General features: G+C 35.1%; 1 protein-coding gene across 3 annotated transcripts in view; it reads right to left on the reverse strand.

Moving 5' to 3' along the window:
- The window catches only part of LOC129778384 (UDP-glucosyltransferase 2), a 127,780-nt gene extending 114,179 nt beyond the window's left edge, over nucleotides 1–13,601 (reverse strand). For all 3 annotated transcript variants that reach the window (XM_055785256.1, XM_055785258.1, XM_055785257.1), the window contains exon 1: nucleotides 13,406–13,601. The gene's annotated coding sequence lies outside the window, so the exon portion shown is untranslated. The remainder of the gene's footprint in view (nucleotides 1–13,405) is intronic.
- Between the last annotated feature and the right edge of the window lie 9,318 nt (nucleotides 13,602–22,919).

Genomic DNA, 22,919 nt, shown 5'->3' on the forward strand with positions numbered 1-22,919 from the left:
TGCCATAGAAAATTGTCACTGATTCTAGAGAGTCATAATGAACGTATTTCGCCAAACAATCATCTAGCGTAAATACAATAACTTATTACGATGTACGTAGTTATAAATATAAAACTAGCTGATACGGCAAACTTCGTCCCGCCTAAAATGGATTTTACACATTCACGTTTTCTTACTAAGCGAACGCTCATGGATCCAATAGTATCATTGATGGATCTTCTAATTGGCTCTTTACAATTTCCTTTTACTACAAACTTCTCAGTACTTCTACCAGAACTCATTATGATATAAAATTATTTTCACACAATTCTCGTTCAAGATTCTTCAATTACTAGGCTGACCAAACGTACCGTTTTCAAAGGGACAAACCGTTTTTTCGACCATTTTTAATTATCCCGTCTTATTATCAATCTGTACCACATTTTGAGTATAAAGAGAGAGAAAAATAATGTCTTGTTGTACTCCGCGATTTGTTCAAAAACCCGTGCCGCAAACTATGGTTGCTTCCTTCCAGAGATCGGATAGTGACCTTTCCGACATTGATCGCCTTTGTTGGCAGAAACTATGTTGCTGAAGTTGTTTTTAGTTTTGATCATTTTATGACAATTTTTCAACGTGAAAGGGGAGAACGATTTTCGACTAGCGAGGTGCAAACTGTTCTGCAAACTCTAGATAATTCAGATGAAACATTTCCATTTTTTTCAAAGTTTGTGCGTATGATGGTGGGTACCAAAATCATTAATTTCATTATCAGATGACCAATTTTTTTTACGACTGATTTTTCATGAGGACATATCTAGAATCATTCACCTTTCTTCGCCAAAATAATAACTCGGAATCCAGACGTCTGCTTGAAATATGATGTACGGCAAAGCTGTTGGAAAATCAATGAATTATTTTGGAAAAATAATATGGGAACATGTTTTGAGCTATCAAAATTTTTAATTCTAAACTCAATATTTGAGTAAGATTTTTTAACGTTGTATTTGAAAGGTTATGTTTCCTAAATAGTTAATTGATTTCCTAACAATTTCGAGTAATGATTTTCTCGAAAAAAGGTAAATTATTTTAAATACGCAGTAGTAATAAAAATAAAAATTGTGATTTTAAACAGTCGCAACAAGTTTGAAAATAAAATAAGTAAAAAAAAACTTTTTAAGTTAAACGGTTTAATTGTGATTAAACATAATAATGTACTAAAAGCTAGAAAATAATTAGGCAAGTAGCAGTTAGCAGTTATCACACCTAAAATAAAAACTAAAATAAAATCGTGGGATATATGATGCAGTCGCTAATTGTGGATAATGGAAATCCAACGTGTCCCACGATTTTATTTTAGTCTTATCGATGTCCTAGACTAATGAAGGAGAGGTGTGATAACTGCTAACTGCTACTTGCCTAATTATTTTCTAGCTTTTAGTACATTATTATGCTTAATCACAATTAAACCGTTTAACTTAAAAAAAATTTCTTACTTATTTTATTTTCTAGTTTTTAGTACATTATCTGTTTCATTAGAATATTTCTCTACAATAAAACCATTATACTGTATTCTATCAGCCAAAAAATTTCATTTGATACCGATATTGAGTGGATTGCAGAAAATACATAGTGTGTTCTCCAAGTCAAGTTCGTTCGTTTGATACACATATCTCAATCATATCTCTCAATTATATATCTCAATTTTTTTTAGATGATATGAAATCAGCAATTTTGTAGCGGCGGCCAAATTGGATTTTTCAAGATAAGCAGTTTTAAAATGACAGCAGAGATAAAGGTATTTAATAAATTCGGTCAGTTCCTATTGGTCAAATTTCTATTAATGCGGGACAGCCCTACAGACATACAAACATACATACGAACAGTTCAAGCTAAATAAAACCGTTTAATAAAGTAATTATCTATTTTGTGATTGCGGCCATCTTGGATTTGGATTTTTCATAATCTACTGTGATCTACTATTCAAGCCCTTTCATTTGATAATGGCAGCCATCATAGATTTGCATTTTTCATAAATAACTGTGTTCTACTAGTCAAGCCCTTTCATTTAATATCCATATTAATGAGGTTTTGACATAATATGTAGTCAACCATTTGGTAGGATTTTAATGAATTTGCATTTTTCATAAATAACCGTGTTCTACAAGTCAAGCCGCAAGTCCGCCATTTTGTAGTGGCAGCCATCTTGGATTTTCATTTTTCATTTTTCATTTTTCAATAACGGTGTTCTACTAGTCAAGCTCTTTCATTTGATACCCATATTAACGGGGTTTTGACATAATATGTAGTCCGCCATTTTGTAGTGGCAGCCATCTTGGATTTGCATTTTTCATAAATAACCGTGTTCTACTGGTCAAGCCCTTTCATTTGATGCCCATATTAATGAAGTTTTGAGATAATATGTAGTTCACCATTTTGTAGTGGCAGCGTGTGACACGGATTTGCATTTTTCTTAAATAACCGTATTCTACTAGTAAAGCCCTTTCATTTGATACACATATTAATGGGGTTTTGGAAAACCTATATTGATGAGGTTTTGAGAAAAAATGTGATCTGCCATTTTGTAACGGCCGCCATCTTGGATTTCAAAGATCATGAAATACGCAGTTTTATAATGACTACAAAAATAAAGGTGTTTTCCAATTTTCAGATCAATCGGTCAACAGGAATGAGGTGAAATTTCTATTAATGTCAGCGCTACAGACAAACATGCAAACAAACACACAAACATACAAACAGATTACAGGGCAAGCTAAATAAAACCGTTTAAAAAAAATCAAAATGGTGATGTTCAAGACTCGACCGCATTATTAACATAGGACTACCAAATTATTGGCGGTGAGGGCAAGCGTTGCGGAACAAACTTTCATCTTCAGTTTTCGCCGAAGAATACAGTTCTAACCTCACGAAAATACCTTTATTACATCCGGCTTGAAATATGCTGCACTTTGAAGCTACAATGCACAGCAATTCTCTGCGTTATTCATTTTTCATGTGGCAATAACTTGTTCTGACTGAAGCATTGAAATTTTTTTTCCAACTTGGAGAAATTAAAAGTGTTGCCTACCGTAGTTTGAGTATCTTCTTCTGCATCCCTTTAGTTTAGCAAGAAATACGTTTGGAGCACCATCGAAAGTACTTAGACCCCTCTCGACGAAATTCCGAATAAAGCACACGCGAGAGCCGGTTACCAAGAGCAACACTGCACTTTGACGCCACTTTTTTTCACGGAAATTGAATGATCGATCGGAAAAAGTTACCAACTCTTTTTTGACAAAGAAGTTATAAAAATCAATTCGCTTTTTATTCAATCGGATATTAAAGGGTGTGTCACATCAAATTGCATCACGGAAAAAACGCTGTAGAAATTTAATTTTTAGGAATTATATTATCAGCTTTGGTTTTATAATCAGATAAGAGTGTATAGATCACGTTGGCCATGCTTCACTGTCAATTTTACGTAAATTTGGAAAAAATGTCGTCGAACGAAAAAGAGCGTCGTGAATTAATCTTGTACACTCATTTCGAAAATCCGGAGTTCGGTAAGATGCTGGGAATCGTCCAATCCACGGTCAGCAGAGTACTTAAACGATACTTCGAGAACCGAACCATCGACCGGAAGGTGAAGAAAGGCAAAAATGGATGCTCCGTCAGTGAAAAAGATCACAAGCGCGTAGTTAAGCAGTTTAGACGTGATCCGAGAAGTTCGGTCCGGGGTGTCGCCAATAAGCTGAATTTGTCAAGTTCATTCGTCCAGCGGACCAAGCAGCGGGAGGGCCTGCGTACATACAAGGTTCAGAAGGCTCCTAACCGCGACGAAAGGCAAAACATGGTGGGGAAGACGCGAGCCCGGAAACTGTACACCGAAATGCTGACGAAGCCGCATTGCCTGGTAATGGACGACGAAACCTACGTCAAAGCGGACTTTCATCAGCTGCCGGGCCTGTTGTTCTTCTCCGCAGAGGACAAATTCAGCGTTCCGGAGGAGATTCGCAAGCAGAAACTATCCAAGTTTGCCAAAAAGTACATGGTGTGGCAAGCGATCTGCTCTTGCGGAAAGCGGAGCGCCCCCTTCGTGATGACCGGCACGGTAAACGGGCAGGTTTACCTTAAGGAGTGCCTACAGAAGCGCTTACTACCACTATTGAAGCAGCACGAGGGGTAACGGGGTAAAGAGGAAGGTGCGAGCATACGGGCTTGCTCAAAGTATGAATAAAAAGATAATGCCAAAAGTTGTTTAATAGTTTTTATTTTACTGTCTAAAATTTTCAAAAGGATCGATCTACTGGGCAAATTTCTACAGCGTTTTTTCCGTGATGCAATTTGATGTGACACACCCTTTACTTTAGAATGTACCGAAAATAATTTTCAAATAACTCAAATCAGGTTCTAGGGGCTTTAAAAGAACCAAGGGTTAGTTTTGTAGAAACAGTTGAAGATTATTGATTGATGGTCCATTCTTTCCCTCGCAAGAGCAATACGCAAGAAATTTGTTTCTTTATAGTAATGCAGCAATGTACTATTTATCGCGAACACTATTGCGACAGTCAGTAACACTTTCGATCACAGACGATTAATTATTCGCTCTTCCGGCACCATTATTGCACATTTGTAAACCATTTCAATTTAAATTTAGTAACGCATAAAACAACAAAATCTACGCGTCATGCATAAATATAGGAGCACTCTCGTCAGATGGCATGAAACCCAACCCGGTTCTCCCATCGAATAAAATTGTACCACTGTTTGCTTTTTCTTCCATTCTTCTTATCGTGCAAAATTTCTGTAAAACTTCTCGGCATCAGGAAAAATGTGCTTTTAATTTTCGTTGGTCTAAAACCTTTGAGGATTACAGAATCACAATCTATACATCAAACAAATCTTAGAATATTTCCGATTCGATTGGGGGTCAATTTCATTCGTAGCGAAAATAGTAAGTAACGTTAACTTTAATTCATAAAAAAACGTCAGCTGTTTTCTGATTTGGCACCCTTACTGAAAGTCGTAGTTCTACATTTAAAAAAATGGTACAGGGCCGCGTCAAAATCGTCTGTTTTGGCGTGGAATTGCTCTATATTTTGTGTCTATCTGGTAGTACCGCACCTGTTAAAAGGATTTTTTCTGCCATGAACAATATGTGGACAACGGAAAAGTCACGACTCAGTGTTGAAACCATGAAAGTTATGATAATTGTCAAACAGAACTTCGATGAGAAATGTGACAAAGAGCCTGGCTGGGCAAGGAAGTAAGAAGTGCTCCCAAACCAAATCATTCGCTACAAATAAGAAGTTTTGGCTATTTTTTATACCCCTATAAGGTTCACCATAGGATCTATGGTAAAAAACGTACTTTTCACTTTTTTGCACGCCATTCTCGATAGCTTCGAAATAAAAATTTGAAAAAAAAAATACTAAAAGTGCGTCTTACTATTGCGTATCGAGAAATATTATCAAAAAAATTTTCATAAAAAAATGAAATACTGAAAAAAATTTGGGGGATTTAGCGATTCAGTACTACTCTAATTCGTATTTAAATGTGTTTTTACGCATTTTCTCGATATGCGTGATTTTATTCAGAATTTCAACAGTGTTGCATGGTAGAAAATTTTTTTTCTAAAATTTGCCTTTTTTCAGAATTTTGAGACCCATTATAGGTTAAATTTCTATTTAAGGATGTATTTTTATTTGTTTGTGTATGTGTTTTTTGACATTGATGATCTTTTTTCGGACTATTTCAAGAACTGCGCGGTACGAAAAAATCTAATCATTTCTTTCTATTTTCTGTAAGTTTTAAATTTTTTTTGTTTGCCTAAAATTTATTATTGTATTGTATTCGTTTATTCGTGAAAAAACCCTCAAAACTTATCACTAGTATTATTGCAAATTAGAGAATTTTTCTGAATCACTATTTATCCAGCCATGGCTAAAAACGTAGTTTTTTACAACATTCTCAATAGTTCGGAAAAGAAAATTTGGAAAAAATATTCATAGTACATCTTACTATGATAAGATTATCATCGAAACTTTAAATTTTTTTGCCATTTCGGATTTTTTTAATAAAATATAAACAGATCAGATGTTGGTATGTTTTGTCTAATGAATTTATATCCACGATTTTATTAATCATCGGTTTCATAAAAATTTAAAAAAAATGCAGACAGTGAACATTAGGGAGAAACAATACGTTCAATCCTCGATACATTATGAAAAAAATAAATAAATATAAAAAAACACGTACGAACACATTTCAAAGCACATTTTTAAGCAGTAATTAACAAAACTTAATTTAATAATTCCAAAATTTCAAATTACCAAAAAAATTGTACCGCACAATGTTTTCAAATTCTGAGAAAAATCTCATATCAAAAACAGATACAACAATTTTTTTTAAATAAATCTAAAAATTAAAAAAAATACAACATTTCGAAATACAGGTCGGACTCGTTTATATACAGACTCGATTATATACAGTTTGGAAAAGATTTTTTTTTATATTTTAAATATGGCTTATTTCATGAAGAAATGTAACCTTCCAGCATTAAGGTGAAGTTTAAGTGGCTATTACATGTACAGTGGAATAAAAATCATGATTTTTGAACATTTTGCTTGAATTTTCACCAGGAATTATTCATATCGATATTGCAGCCAAATAAGAAAGATAGAAGTTGTGCTTCAAAGAACAAATTGTAGAGCGGTTGAAGATCATCAATTTTATTGTTAGAAACAATCTAGTTTAATATAAATTGTTAGGATAAAATTAATAATAACACATTGAAATTATTAACTTTTAAGTGTTTCACTTCCAAAATGTTATTGAAATCCACTAATTAATTGTTCCACTACTATATCCTGTACTAAATTTCCTCATCTTTCAAATGAAAGCAACAGAATCGTCCTCCGTAGCGTACTTTTTACTGTAGAGTCAGTTTGAGGCAACAGAATCCGAAGCAAAAAAAAATTCTATAACTTTGTCATTGTTGAAATTCGAACATATGCGTAGGAGGATTTTTTTCATCAAATATGATCGTCTATCACCTCCTGAGAGAATCTGGATAAATTTGTTTTTTTATGTGAGAAAGGTATTTTCTGACTTTGAGGGGATGAATCAAAAATCTTTTATTTTATTTTCAAACAACAAAAAATACATGCAAAAAACAACAAATAAAAAAAAAATTTTTACTCGATTATATACAGTGAAAAGAAATCAGAAAATGCATATAATCGAGTCCGCGCTGTACTAAAAAAGTTAAAAAAAATAAGTGACTCATATAGGGATCCAGAAAAATTATTTTATTTTCTAATTTGATACTTTATATAACATTTTCCATAGCGCTAATAAGGTTTGGAGGCACTTTTCACGAACACATGAATACAATACAATTATAGAATTTAGGAAAATAAACCAAATATTGTAAACCAAACAAAATAGAAATGAAAAAAACATATTCAAAAGAATAACTGGATATTTTCGTACTGCGCAGTTCTCGAAATATGCTGAAAAAAAATCACAAATATCAAAAAACTCATATAAACATATTTAAATAGAAAATTCTAAAAAAAATCAAAATTTTATAAATATATTTTTTTTATATCGCGCAACACTGTGAAATCCTTTACTCCTCCTTTTCGTCCTTCGCGAGCTATCGGTTCCCTTCCTACTAACATTAGAATAAGTTGAATTGTAAATACATATTAGATGTAATGATAGTTTTAAGAATTGAGTGTGATGTGTAAGTGTGAATGAGAATGTGAATGTGAGTGAGAGTGTGTACATTATTATAATCTCCTCACATCCCATCCTTTTCCTAATGAAGATGTGTCACCCTTCTAAACTCGAGTCGACCGCGAGTAATCGGTTTCCTATTTTATTAACCATAGAATTAAAGAAACATGTTAATATATTCTAGTATAAATGTAGTTTACAGTTTGGCTCATTTAAGCCTATGTAACTGAGCCTGTAAAAATAAACGGATTAATAATAACACTGTGAAAATTCTGAATAAAATCACATATATCGAAAAAAGGCGTAGAAACACATTTAAATACGAATTAGAGTAGTACTGAATCTCTTCTTATAGAATAGTATTAGAATAATGATTACAGTGTATTTTGTAAAGCACTATAAAAACCCTGTTATGGGTCGTTTTTTAAATCGATGCGAAAAATTTCAATAAATTTGTTTTCGTCGCAGTAACAAATTATCCTTAGTTTTCCAAACTGCATCTCGATTTGCGTTGCGATGGTTGTTTGATTAATGAATCATCAAAACGGGAGGTAATTTTTCATTCAGACTGGAATATCTGTGTATGGGAAGGTCCTACAGGAACTTTATAGGAACCGAATGAAAGCTGGTTGATAAGTTTAATTATATTTGCTGTTGAGTTGGTTAGCAAAAAATTGTGTTCGTCCAGAAAGTCTTTTGAGAAACGAAGAAAAGTCGATTTTTTATTTCTTCCCGATATTGTTGCCCACTACACCTACACACCAAGATAAAAATATGTACGTAAAATATTCTAATACCTGAGAGTTGTAGCTTCAAAATTATGTACATCCCATCGATATGCTTTGATTTTTCACGAAGTTACAGCATGTCAAAAATAACTTAAAATATCCGACTTCGCACCGTGTTCCTCTATTTTTTTGTCGAGTGTACATGCCGTGGGTCTTCTTCGTATGATATCTTTCGAAACAGTCTCCAGAATGCAGCCAAAATTTTGACATTTCCCAATAGTGCAATCATTATCACGCATACGGTAGTTTGGAACAATTGAATTGCATCCTAGTTTCGTTTGGCCATAAATTGAAAAAGAAAGTAGCTAACTTCCTACCCGTTCCAATGTCACGTGATTATGTAAGCAGTTCTAGTAGTCATTAATAATATATTTTTTCAGTTTTGACGTATCTCGATAGCATGTAGTAAGCATATAAACATACAGCATTCACATAAACAATCTTTTTTTTTTTGCTTTGTGAAAAATGGAAAACGATGGAAACGTGTTTGCTCGGCATGTGCTTTTGCGCTATTTTGATTCGGAAAAAAGTGTAGCAGAAGTTCATCGATCATTTGAAGAAGGTTAGGGTCATCAAGCTCTACCGCACACAACATTTAAGAGTAGAGTTCAAAAGTAACGAATGTTAGAAAAACTTGGGTCTAGCTAAGTGTTATAGAGCTGTTTCCTAATGGAATGAAAACGAATTGTCTGAAATTTCCATTCATATCCGTCTCAATATAATAATTTCTCTGCTTACTAGGCAAAAGCAAAGAATTTTCCGTGGGGTATTTTGAATGGCGATGAAAAGAAGATCGACTGCAACAATCCTATACGCACCACCCAGAACAACCATTAAAGTCGCTCCCAAATGGAACGTTCTGCTATTACCGCTGTTTTCTACAGAAATCTATTGAAGCAATTTAAAGAAGGGCTGAGCGACCATCTGAGCTTCCGAATTGTTGAAGACATGCGAGCAGGGTTGCCACATATAAAGAATATTCTGTATTTTACAGATTTTTCGCCAAATTTCAGACACAGAATCTGTATATACAGAATTGCAGATTTTCAGCAAAAATACAGAATTTACAGATTTTTTTTTAAAATTCAATTTTAAATATTAAATTTATTACATTGAATACATAGATACCTAGGTTACGTAAGATAGAATTGTAAGTTATGTATGACCATAATCAACCCGCCAATCGTATATTGACTCATTTAAACGATCTTATGACTGAACCGATAATACTGTTCCTAAACTTTGTTCTACAACTCATCAATAACGTCATTCGCACTTTTCAATCAGAATGTTCTCAATTTTGCGAACTTTATAATGAGATAAAACTGTTATTGTTGATCATGTTGGGCAACTTATGTTTGGAGAGCTACGTGCAACGATTCCTTGACCTTGATGTGAATGATTTTGAAGACTTTCTGTAGAAGCCTGAGGATGTTTACGTTGGTATCGATGAAGAAGCTGAAAAAGGATTGGATGCAGCTAGGAAGTTGATCTTGAAATCGATTTTTTCGTGACTTCCATATTGAACCGGTGAAACAGAACTGCAGCCTTGATAAACCCTCAAAATTTCGTCAAGCTACTATACCGTAATGATTTGATGCGCCAATTTTCTCAATTCGTCGAAACAGGTAAAAAACAAGGCTTGGATAACGAATTCAGGTTACTCAAGTCGAATTTCATGAGGCATAAATTGAGAGAGAAGTTGTCCCTGTTGAGCTGTTGGATGCCAAAAGGCATGATGGGAAATTTTTGTATCCATTGCTAAAGTCGTTTGTAAGACATTTTTAATGACATTCATCAACATGTGATGAGCGAATATTTTTAATTTACAGTGCCAACAAAACAAAGTCCGGGAATCGGTTGGCTTCCACAATTATGAACTCTATTTTAAAAGCGGAGAACTATGTATCACCTAATTTTGGTTTTTGCTAACGTAAGGACAATTGTCACCACTCACGCGCCACGAGACTAAGACTAACTATGTATCGGCTCAAGGAGGAGCGTCAAGGATGAAGTTGAAGGAAAATTCGAAGACGCAGTTCAACAAAACCATGTAAAAACAGCATACAATTCAGAGCCGAAAAACTTTTTTATGATTTATTTTATTGTATTGACACGACTTTAACAACCCATAAATAAATAAAAAGTTTAAAGTGAAAATAAACCTTTATTTTCATTCTTTTCCCTCAAATTTCGGATACAGATTTTTTGGCTAAAAATACAGATATACAGATTTTTTCAGAAAATTATACAGAATTAAATGTGGCAACCCTGCATGCGAGATTGGGTGGATGAATGAATTGCTTGGAAACCGACATCGTTTTATTGAGGTAAGATCACCCAATCCCTAGAATGACAAAAAAAGTAGTATTGTTTTCATTAAATGCTTTTCCTCAGCCTTTTCTGGTCAAAACCAACGCAATGTTCTTATAATCTTATAAGTTCAGGCCTCACGCTTCACAATTTTATTGTACGAATGTTTTGAATATCAGCCATTCCATGCCAAACCGATATAGTGGTTCTCAAATTTTCGTGAAAAGTGATAGTTTTGTTCTTTATCGCAAAACATTAGACCCGTATTTTTTTATTTTTTTAGTAGGGTGACAATTTTAGGGTTGTCCGAAAAAACAACTTTTTCCTCTTTTTTTCCAAAAATGACTTTTTTCAAAAATTTATTACTTTTGAACTACTGGGCCGATTCAGATGATCGATATATCAAATTAAAGCCAATTAGCTATTCTTTTTTGAAAAAATGACAAATCTGCCAATTAATTGAATTCTAGTCGCATAGAAATATTGAACGAAGACTGAAAACATGTTAACTTTAAAAAATCATAACTCAAAAACGAAAAATAACACATCTCTGATTTTGGGATATGTTGTGTAAAAAAGCCTCAGCTTTCAAGAAAAAATATAAAAAAATATGGCGCCCTTGGTCCCGAAACCATGTAAGCTATAAAAAACTAATACAATCAACAATTACGAAATCAAAATCCTTTTTTTTCGCAAGTCTAATATTTTTCAAAAAAGACTATCTAATTGGCTTTAATTTTATGTGTCGATCATCTGAATCGGTCTAGTAGATCAAAAGTTATGATTTATTGTGTTGGAAAAAAAAGGAAAAAATTATTTTTCGAACCATCGGTCAAACTTGAAAAGTCATAACTCAAAAACGAAGAAAAACGCTTCTCTGGTTTCGGCATGTGTTATGTGAAAAATCCTCAGCTTTCCAGAAAAAATATGAAAATTATAGCGCCTTTGGTCCCGAGACCATGAAAACAATAAAAAACGAATACTATCAGTAATAACGGGAACAGGATTCGAATATAGACCAGGTGATTGGCTTTAATTTGATATGTCGATTATTTGAATCGGTCTAGTAGTCATGATTTTTTGGAAAAAGTGGAAATGATCAACCCACTGAAAAAATAAAAAAATACGGGTCTAACGATTTGCGATAAAGAACAAAACTACCACTTTTCACGAATATCTGAGAACCACTATATCGGTTTGGCATGGAATGGCTCATATACCTTACAATTATTGAGATAGTGGAAAAATCACAATCATCATAATCATAGTCATTAAACGATGGTTAGTTTAAGATAGACGCAACAAACTTTTTACTACTAATCTTTGTAACGTAAAAAGGAAACGTTAGTATGTATAAAATGAGTACCAATATTGAAAGTAAAGCACAAACATTCAGATGAATATTCCACATATGCATTGTCAACTTCTGTAAAACAAGATGACTTCAATGAATAATCCTCAGCTCCGAGTTCTAAAATTGATATATGAGACGTTTTGAACTCATGTGTCAAGTGTTCAATCGGTGCTCTTTTTTTCGATATTGAAATATCTTGTACATTGCTTCAAAAGCAGATATACAATTATTTCGTAACATAAAATATCAGACAGCTTCCACCATGTAGGGATTCTATAATTCGTGTGCTATGCGAAACTTGTTCAACCAGATGTGAACAGTTTCGTATTTCAGTGATTCTTTCCGCATTGTTTATGCTCGGTTCGATTTTTATTTATGAGATGAATACAGTCGTGAGATAAAAACACGCACAGCTGCAGCAAATCAGTTCCGAGTGCATCGAGGAAGTTATACGAAACCATTCGTAACATGTTTGGAACATAAATTCTGAACGGATTCGCGAATTAAAAAAAAAGGTTTCGCTCTCCTCTGTCTTATCCGCCAATCACTTACCAATCACTTACGAACAACAGCATATATTCTAGATAACGATTAGGCAAAGTGTGGATGAAGTTTAACATTGTGACGACAAAGACATAACTGTATTAGAGATTCTCATTCTAAATCTTATAACTCGAATCCTTTTTTAATGTATTGTCATTAGAGTACAAATGTATGAAATGTTATTAAATTTCCGACGAGAGTCTCTAGAAGATGACTCGTAACAATAATATTTATAAATTGGTGTTAGAAGGATTGTTTCTGGTATGGGCCAGATACTTATTACTAAACGATCGTCAATTATTGATTTTAATTGTGAAGTGTAAGTTGTTTCGTTTCTGGAATTCGTTAAAAGCCACAACTCCACCACAATTTTAACCGAAACCTTTCCCGATCATTTTGTCACTCAGTCATTATTTCCAACCGCTTTCAAGTTCACAATTTCGTCAAGTTCATCGATCACCAACGAAGGGCAGGCTGGCTCTCGGCAGGATCTGCACTACACTCTCGCACACACTATCCACCAATTTTGGCAATTTTTTGGCAACAACACGTCGTCTCCTTCTTCCGACATCACCGTCATTCATCCCGTCTTGTCCGGTGCAAGTGGAGGCGGCCAGGGTCAGAGAAACTTTTACTTTCGTGTCATTGCAATCGCTGCTGCTATTTTTTTTTTCGCTGACATTACCTCACATACACAGGTGAATCACAATCCGCGCGCAAAAAAAAAATCAAATGATCTCACAACCGAAAACTATTTCAAGCAAAGACACTCTCAACAGAAACAATATTGGGGGGAAAACGGCCGACCCAAGTGCGCGGTTGGGTTTGCAACTCTAGTTACCGGGTTTTGCGGATGGAGAAAAGCGCGTCCGAAACCGGCCACAGCGTGGTCGAAACTGAAAGTTGTTTGCGCATAAGCAAATAAGTCTCTCGGTACGAAGCGCCGTTGAACGTACCACGCGGCTATCAAATTGGCAGAACTGCCAGCGAAGGTTCCAGCGTGCGCGATTCATAACGAAAATGAGACATAAACTGCGAAAAAAAAACTGCAAAAGCTCTGCTTCATGATGTTGAATCTGTGAGTGTGACTGCATGAGCTTTTCGCGGGTAATCCGAGAGGGAGTCTGGGTGCAGTGTCGATATTTGGGTCTGAGTGGTGCGATCGAGAGTTGGAGAAAGAGAGAGAGAGAGAGAGAGGTTATGCACTCCAGTCTACACACGGACGAAATGCGATAAAAGACTTGAGAGGTGATAAACGAAAATAGTGCAAAAGATTAATTGAAAGAAGGTGCAGTGGTGCCAATGGGGGTTTTAAACTTTGTACATACAGTGTTTTATGGTTGCGGCAAAATCAATGGAATGTAAGCAAAAATAACATATTGAATGAATTAAACAGAAGCTTACTCAAACATTTTGTGTAATGAAAATAATGCTCGCTTCAACGCATTTAGGTTACTTTTAATGAAATGCGTACATGAAAAAAACACGAGTTATATCGTCAGTCCGTCGTATATACTGGAGAGAACTGTTGAAATAAGGAATTCCATTCAAAAAAAAAAATTCTCTGTTTTTCGAATATGTTATGTAAAATAAACCTCAGCTTTCAAGAAAAAATCCGGGGTTAACCGAGTAAACTATAAAAAACAAAGGCAATCATTAATTTCAAAAACCGAAATCCTAATTTTTTGAATGTGTAATATTTTTTCAAGAATAACTAGCTAATTGAAGTGGTTCATCGAAAAAAAATTTCGATGCCAAAATGACTAAAAATACATAAAACGTCGAGATCTGGTGTTATATAAAAAAAAAAATTGGGCCGAAAATCGACCAGATTTCGACGTTTCATGCAATTCAAAGATATTTGGTATCAATTTTTTTTGGAACCCCCAATTTCATATACACATGAAATTTTGCACAGGCCATTGTTTAGGTCGATAAACAAAATGTAGAGGCACATTCGGACACTTTTTGACGTAAAACTACGTCTTTCATTAAGGGTGCCAAATCAGAAAACAGGTCACGTTTTTATGAAATAAAGTTAACGTTAATAATTATGTTTGCCGCGAACGGATTTTGGTGATTTAAATACCAAACGAATCGGCAATTCCCTAAGATTTGTTTGATATGCTATACAATACAATCCCATAGTATGTATATGGTTTAAATTTATGAAAATTGAGGGGCTTAGAATGAAAGGGGTGTAAGTGATTTGATCGATTTCTCCACATCGACTCTCTCTTTCGGTCATAACTTAGCTGCAAACTCATTCCCAGCTGTATTTGATAATGTGGAAGGTCCGAACCTCATCTATCGAATTCTATAGCAAACTCAAATTGGAACGTTTTTGCAGTTGAGTTATTAATCAAAGAAAAAGTTGACGAAGAGAAATCGATCAAGTCACTTACACCCCTTGCATTCTAAGCCCCTCAATTGGAAACATTCCCATTTTCTCATACATTTGTTCTGTCCATTTGTGTGCTTTCCCGAACAGAGCAGTCAGTAACGAGCAACGAAGGGGGAATCGTAAGTTGTGAAATAAACAAAGGAAAAGAAGAGGAACTAAGGGGAATATTTGCCTACAGTACAATCAGTGGTTCTCGCTGAGGCAAACTTTCATAATTCTTTGTGTGCACGCCGACTTGACAACATCGTTGCTGGACGAGCTGAAAAACGAGGGATCGAGTGTCTTTCTTAAGGGCAATGAGGGTGGAGGTGAAATGCAGGAGTAGAGTAAAGGGCCTTTCTCAAGGCTAGAGGCGAATGAACTGAAAAAGTTTAAAATCTCTATAATCAAAAACCTAACCTAACCTAGGCAAACTTTCATTCTTCGTGAGGAAATCGACTGAACAACATCGTTGCTGGGTGAGCTGGACGGCGAGGGATCGGATGCCTTTCTCAAGACAATGGGGTTGGAGGAGTAATATGATGGATAAAGTAAAGTTTTCCAAGGGACTTTTTGAAGGTTAGAGACGAATGAACTGAAGAAGTTTAAAGTCTCAAGCAAGGAGGGAAGGTAAACATTCAGTATCGTTCTATATTCAAAGCAATGAATATCGCTTGTTCTTCCTTGTTTTGTGTCATCACATGTCTTCGTTTCGGATTGTGCTGTAGACGCGATTAAATTACTCACTCGCTGATGTCTCCAGCATTGCAATCATTGCATCAAACTGACGCCATTGCATTGAGGTTCTGAGCTACACAATTGTGTGGGCAATCATCAAGCTAGGCTATCGTCAGCTCAACAAAAAAATAAATGTTCTGGAATTTTGTCAGTGATTTGGTTTCGCATAACGGTAGGAAAACTCTCTCCACAAAGGATGATAGCTAAGCTAATCTAGACTGGTTATATTAACAGAAACGGCTTCTGTTGAGAGGAACACAAAACGGAGATAAGTGTGTGTATATTTAGTTGCTTCAAGCCATCGATGTATAGATATTTATGTGCATACGTGCGTGCTTCATAACCCGTACGTAAAAATAGTGCATCTTCACTACGATGAAACCCCACACTGAGAGAAATAATTAGTAAATATAACGAATTTTTTGGTAAATACTACCAATCTATAGTCATTTTCGACCGTACTAATAAACACATATGTCAAGCAGAACCATGATTCGGAAGCCCAATATCGGCTACATTTTCTCGCCGAAAATGCACGTATCAGAATTATATCCTTATTATACCTCCGTATTGCCTTATGGGAACAATGAAAATGGTTAATACGCGCTTTTCTCACCAATTTTCAGATATGACAATATCCAAGCTTACTAATGTTATCGAGTAAAATATACTAAACTCTGGTAGGGATGCGGGTTTGTTGACAATATGTACAAAAAATTTGTACATTCTACTAATTTTGCAATACCAAATGTATTTAGTAGTTTGCGACCGAGGATTTTTCTAAGGGCATTTTTATTTGCTCATGTGCGCATTGGCCCTGTAACGATGCAACAATCGCCTAATTTTAATGATTCTACAATAAAAAAAAAACATTTCAAGACGACCAAACTGGTAGAATGGTTATTTCAAAATTTTCGTAGCATTATAAAATAATATCTGCAGTTATAAACAAGCGACTTGAATTAGACCACAGCGTAGTTCTACGTCAACAATGCGGTCGTATCTTGAACACAACCTCCTATAATTTTTTTCCTTGATTTTTAATATTTTTTGTAAACTAAAAAAAACCTGAATTCATCCAGCGTGTTGGAGGTGTGCGTTGATGCGATTACGAATGGTTTATTCGAATTTTTGAAAATTGCCTTTTTGTCCGAATGTGCCACATGTGTGGGGCACTTTCGGACAACTAAAAAAAAGAATTTATGTTTGTCAACAATTACTTCCGTTTCCTCTTATTTCCAGCATATTCTACATTTTTCTGTTTATCAGTATTTGTCTGAAAGGAAACTGCTTGCTATGAGAGTCAGTAAAAATTCGCGATTTTGCTTTCTTCCCTTTTCGAGTGGTGGTTTTCGCGGTGAAGTTTTTGGAAAAGGTTCAACATTTTTCGGGGACAAAGTTGCCAAAGTTAAATCTATCTGTGCTGTAGACGCAATGTTTTGCAGCATTGTTGTATTACCCGATGTGTCAGTTGCTACCTTCGCTCCAGTAGGTGAAATCATTTGAGCATTCAAAATCCTTGTCCGAAAAAACCTTTCTCGAGAATGGATAGCAACCTGTCATTTTGAATCCAGCTAGAATATTACTCAGATTGAAAGAAGCATTATAAGCCGATGCAACTATACCTGAAAGGTCGTGTATAGAAATAGTTTTTCCAGGATGGTTGAGTAGCCAATCGTTCTGGGAAACTTAGAGTTTTTGCTTGAAAGGGCCCATAACTGAAACATCCAGCGGCTGTAAGCGATTTGTGACAAAAGGTGTGTTACTCTCAAGGGGTCAGACGAACCTTCCTCTAAACCTCGACCCGTAGTCTGAGCCAGGGATCATTGAGGTTGGGTTCTCAAGGCCTCTTTTTCCGTGGCTAGCTCGAGCTTGAGGCCTGTAGCTCTCAGGATCGGCTTTCCTCGTGATCGAGGTGATTTAGCGTGTCAAAGGCTCGGATTATCACCAATATATAACAGGTAAGTATATCTTTTTTCCGTTTATTGTTTCCTAATTACCATGACTGCTGTGGGGGTGTGTAGAGTGTGGTGATGGCCGGCCGGCTGCTGCTGCTGCTGATGCACGCGGTGGCGGGATCTCGATGTTCTGATGGTTAATCTCCTCTCGGGTTGACGGAGGCACGATCGCCAGAGCTTTGCTGCGGACCAGCAAACTTGGTTTCCAGCATTCGGGGTATAAGCGAGGAATCTTGCACGTGTGGTCCACTGGAGCTTTCCAGTGGATAAAATTACGGGTCCTATCAAACAGGAAAATATGAGACTACTGGCTATGCTGCTTGTTACCTGGTTTAGTTAGTTCCTGTGTCTTTTTATAATCATACCTGATTCAAATAATCCTGAGACACACTATTGTTCTAGAGTACTCTTTTATACAAAGTGGCATATAACAATACACTTTTTAATGTGCTTCTAGCACTGAACTCAACCAGGAAATGGCAGAATTTTATGTGTGTGTGTTGTGTTGTACTAAATATTTCCTACTATACATGTATATATATTTGTTTTTCAGAGCGTTATTCTTATGATTCTACATATAAACTAGAGCCTAGGTAACGAAACAGTAACAGGTGGAAAAGATAAATGAATTGTGCAATTTTCTCGGCAATAATTAAAATATTAAAATGACTTTTTGATTGATTTCTGATTTTTTGAATTTGATTCGTTTACGTTGCTTTTTGTTACCTTTTTCAAATGTTCCAGAACATTGAGAACCATGCAACCGTTAGTTGAGAAATTAGCAAAGACAATGGACCCAGTTGGACCACCTGTGAGCTAGAATCACGAAAACGTTCTATTCGACAGTAGTTCGATAGCTCTTTCCATCTCATCATCGTTGATGCTGGTTCTATCGGTTTTCTTTTTGTAGTTTCAAACCATCATTTGGTCAGACTAAGTTGATGTTTGTTAGTAAACTACAATCAGACACAAACCTTATGAAGTATTAAACAGTGTCCGAATGTGCCCCACCACCATCCGAAGAAAAATCATAATTTCATCTAACAAATAGAGCTTTATTTCCCCGTTGTATGTATGTTTTTTTCATTTCATATTAGTTACTAACTGAGGTGGTGTACTTGAATTTCTAAATCATTCACAAAGGAATTAGGGAAATACTTACAACTTCAAGCTCAAAAGTTTCGAAACGTGTAGTAAAAGTTTCGTTTCTTATGTAGAGCCAGTGAGAGGCAACATCGTTCGAAGCAAAAAAAAGGTATATAACTCTGTTTTTGTTGAAATTCGAACATATGCGTAGTAGGATTTTTTCATCAAATATGATCGTTTATCACCTCCTGAGAGAATCTGGATTTTTTTTTTCATGTGAGAAAGGTGTTTTCTGACGTTAAGGAGATGAATCAAAAATCAAATTCTTCTTTTATATTCAAAATAACTTCTTAAGTTAAACGATTTAATTGTGATTAAACATAATATTGTACTAAAAGCTAGAAAATAATTAGGCAAGTGGCAGTTAGCAGTTATCACACCTCTCCTTCATTAGTCTAAGGCATTGACAAGACTAAAGTAAAATCGTGGGGCACGTTAGATTTCCATTATCCACAATTAGCGACTTCGTCATATGTCCCACGGTTTTATGTTAGTCTTATCAATGCCCTAGACTAATGAAGGAGAAGTGTGATAACTGCTAACTGCTACTTGCCTAATTATTTTCTAGCTTTTAGTAGATTATTAAGCTTAATCACAATTAAACCGTTTAACTCAAAAAGTTTTTTACTTATTTTATTTTCTAGTTTTTTGTACATTGTCTGTTTCATTAGAATATTTCTCTACAATAAAACCATTGTACTGTTTTCTATCAGTCAAATAATTTCATTTGCTACCGATATTGAGTGGATTGCAGAAAAAAACATAATCTGTTCTCCAAGTCAAGTTCGTTCATTTGATACACATATCTCAATCAACCTTTTTTTTTAGATTATATGGAATTGGCTATTTTGTAGCGGCGGTCAAATTGGATTTTTCAAGATAAGCAGTTTTAAAATGACAGCAGAGATAAAGGTGTTTTATAAATTCGGTTGCTAAAATTTCTATTAACGTGGGACAACCCTACAGACATACAAATATACATACAAACAGTTCAAGCTAAATAAAACCGTTTAATAAAGTAATTTGCTATTGTGTGATTGCGGCCATCTTGGGTTTGGATTTTTCATGATCTACTGTGATCTACTATTCAAGCCCTTTCATTTGATACCCATATTAATCGGGTTTTGAGAAAATATATGGTCCGCCATTTTGTAGTGACAGCCATCTTGGATTTGCATTTTCCATTAACAACCGTGTTTTACTAGTCAAGTCCTTCCATTTGATGTCCATATTAATGAGGTTTTGAAAAAATATGTTGTGGGGCATTTTGTAGTAGCAGCCATCTTGGATTTTCATTTTTCATAAATAACTGTAAGTCCTTCCATTTATACCCATATTACTGAGATTTTGAGAAAATATATAGTCCGCCATTTTGTAGTGGCAGCCATCTTGGGTTTGTATTTTTCATAAATAAATGTGTTCTACTAGTGAAGCTCTTTCATTTGATACCCATATTAATGAAGTTTTGATAAAATATATAATCCGCCATTTGGTAGTGGCAGCCATCTTGGATTTGAATTTTTCATGAATTACCGTATTATACTAGTCAAGCTCTTTCATTTGATACCCATATTAATGGGGTTTTGGAAAACCCATATCAATGAGGTTTTGAGAAAATATGTGATCCGCCATTTTGTAGCGGCCGCCAGCTTGGATTTTCAAGATCATGAAATACGCAGTTTTATAATGACTACAGAGATAAAGATGTGTTTCAAATTGCAGATCAATCGGTCAACCGAAAGAGGGTAAAATTTGTATTAATGTGGGTCAGCGCTACAGACAAATATTTTACAAACATACAAACATACAAACAGATTACAAGGCAAGCTAAATAAAACCGTTTAAAAAAAAATAAAATAAATATTTTTTTGACTCGATTATATACAGTGAAAATAAATCTGAGACTGTATATAATCGAGTCCGCCCTGTCAATGAGGTCCTATTGAGCTGATATGTACTTTGTAATGTAGAGACAGTTTGAGGCAACAGAGTCCGGAACAGAAAAAAAGTTCTATAATTCTGTAATTGTTGAAATTCGAACATATGCGTAGAAGGATTTTTTCATCAAATATGATAGTCTATCACCATCTGAGAGAATCTGGATAAATTTATTTTTTCCATGTGAGAAAGGTGTTTTCTGACTTGAAGGGGATAAATCAAACATCAAATTTCTCTATTTTATATTCAAAAAACGAGAAACATTTGCAAAAATACGAATAAAAAAAATTTTTTTTTGGACTCGATTATATACAGGATTCGATTATATACAGTGAAAAGAAAACACAAACTGTATATAATCGAGTCTGCGCTGTATACCAAAACTTATTCGCATCTTTGGCATATGCTCCCATAATGTGTTCCGCACTCAAACAGTTAATACAGCAGTGCGAAAAGCAACTTGACACATGAATTATTTTGACGTAGGACAACGTCTTACATTAAGGGTGCAAAATCAGAAAACAGGTCACGTTTTTATGAAATAAAGTTAATGTTAATAACTATTTTTTCTACGAACGGATTTTAACGATTTGCATACCAATCGAATCGAAAATTTTCTAAGATTTGTTTGATATGCTATATATTACACTCCCATAGTCTGTATATGGTTTAAATTGATGAAAATTGAAAACATTCCCATTTCCCCATACATTTGTTCTCTACATTTCTGTGCTTTCCCGCTCTCCCCTTTTATAGTAAGTAAGCTGTTGCTAGCATATAAGTATTACATCTCCTCTGAGGAAAATTCTCAGAATCTTACTGGGCCCGAAACAACAAAAGTCGCTTATTCTGCTCGTTTTGAGTTTTATGTTTCCCCCTCGAGCTGTGAACGATAACGAATATTTTACTTGAAGTGCATCTGGCATTGCAATTAACACAACCATCCTTTGTTTGTGTTGCTTGTTTTCTTTGCTCGAAACATAGAACTTGTTCATTGCCTGTACATGTGAATTACACACCTTCGATACTTTCAGTTGTCATTCGTATTCGCTTTCGTGCGCATCGGCTCTGTTCTGATGCAACAAGCTCCTAGCTTTGTTGACGGTTTTGACCGAGAGTCGAGAAATGATTTTTCATTACGGTCAATCTCGTGATGTTTCATTTTTATCGCTGCAACTGTGTACATCTATCAGACGCGTGTTTGATGCTTGTTGAATGGCGATGCATGGAAGATGCTTTTCGTTAAATACTCAGTGCAATGCGTGCATTGATATAGAGAAACAAATTGCGACATATGACCAACTAGTGTATTGTTCTCGCAAAGGCAAGAAAAAATCGTTGCTTCTCGAAATGATTCTACAAAACCACGCAAGCCAGGGTGGTTGAACTTTTTACTAAAGAGTTATTTATGAAATTTCGCGTATTCACAAATAATACCCGAAATGATAAACCAACAAATTTCAAAAAAAAAAAAATATAGGAGGTTGTGTCCAAAATACGACCGCATTGTTGACGTAGAACTACGCTGTTATTTTATATAAGTCGCTTGTTTATACCTTCGGATATTATTCTACAATGCTGTGAAATTTTAGAAACAACTGCTTAGTAGAATAATCTCTGAAATGATTGTAGAATCAGTTGACGATAATTGATTGATGATTCATTCTTGCCCTCGCAAAACAATCGTATGTCGCAATTTATTTCATGTCAATGCATTGAAAATTTACCTCGAAGGCTATTCCGGTGGACTTTTTCGAAATTGACATAGACTCGGCTACAGTCGATTATATACATGTTGCAGCAGCACTATTATTCCATATCTCATAACTACATCAATATATCTTTGGCACCGCATGTAAACAACAACAATGACAACACTTGCAAGTATCAAATATCATGCTACATGTTATTTAGTATAGCCTCAAAGGAATCGCACCTCTAGATATCGTTCGTACAAACTAAGCGTAAACCAAGCACCAAACAAGCGTTCACCATAGCATGCATACAGAGCCATACATTGGTGGCTTGAAACTACT

The sequence above is a fragment of the Toxorhynchites rutilus genome, chromosome 3, assembly GCF_029784135.1.
Source record: "Toxorhynchites rutilus septentrionalis strain SRP chromosome 3, ASM2978413v1, whole genome shotgun sequence".
NCBI lineage: Eukaryota > Metazoa > Arthropoda > Insecta > Diptera > Culicidae > Toxorhynchites > Toxorhynchites rutilus.